At 32.8% G+C, this 957-nt stretch overlaps 1 long non-coding RNA gene across 1 annotated transcript; it reads left to right on the forward strand.

The window, feature by feature from the left end:
- The first annotated feature begins 639 nt into the window (after positions 1-639).
- On the forward strand, positions 640-908 carry LOC121940333. The gene is made up of 2 exons (XR_006105608.1): positions 640-687; positions 797-908. It is a non-coding gene; the product is annotated as an uncharacterized LOC121940333 (long non-coding RNA).
- Positions 909-957: the final 49 nt, after the last annotated feature.

The raw sequence follows: 957 nt of genomic DNA on the forward strand, positions 1-957 counted from the left end.
AGTGCTTAAAAATTTAAATAATTCTCCAACATATTTTTAAAAATTATGATACTTAGCTAAAAATGTGGCTTTTAACTAGCAGTTTTTTTTTTTTACGTAGACATTTTCACCTAGCTTTTTAAACATAATTTTGTAAATCTACTAATTTCTTGCTATTTGTGGAACATTTCTTACCATTTAGCTAATTGCCTTTTTCCCATGTTTTTTGGAAAAAAGAAAAGCATTAATTTGCTCAGTGTTCAAAATTTGAAATGCTCATTAAAGGCGTCTTAAAGCAGCACAAGAAAAGTGATGTTGCTTCAGGTTTGAAAGGGTTAATCAATAATCAAGCTGTTTTTGTTGTTAATTTTCTGTCCATGAAATAATTATAATCACTTCACTTCTTCTCTGGGGCTATTAAAAAACTCTTAATCACAAATATGAAATACATGTTTGAGGTATATCTTTTGCATGAAAAATACGTGAATTGTAAAGCTGTTGATAAAATGCTGAGTCCAATGTGGCGTTACACTTTGTATGGCAAACTCTGTGTCCCTCCCTGAGACATAAAATGACTCTTCACTCTAACGTGAACTTTATGGTACCATAAAAAGGACAAAGCATGATTAAGTATAATGGTTTTATTTTGCATCACTTCTAGGTCTGGAAACTTTCAGCCAGTTGGTGTTTGAAGACGACTATGGAGCCGTAAGTGAAGGACAATGTGATGTTTTATATTTTTACTCAGTGAGCATCAGGGGTCAACTGTATATGAGCCAGGCTTTAATTGACTGATTTTCACTTTGTATCTTTTCAGAAAAGCATCAATTCAACAGCAATTAGTGACTTCCCCAGATTCGCACATAGAGGCATCTTACTGGACACCTCTCGGCATTTCCTGCCTATTAAAGTCATCTTGACTAATCTGGTATTTCAATACGACCTCCTTTTTTATTTTCTCATTTTTAACTTTATTTA

Source organism: Plectropomus leopardus, unplaced genomic scaffold, assembly GCF_008729295.1.
Source record: "Plectropomus leopardus isolate mb unplaced genomic scaffold, YSFRI_Pleo_2.0 unplaced_scaffold83751, whole genome shotgun sequence".
NCBI lineage: Eukaryota > Metazoa > Chordata > Actinopteri > Perciformes > Serranidae > Plectropomus > Plectropomus leopardus.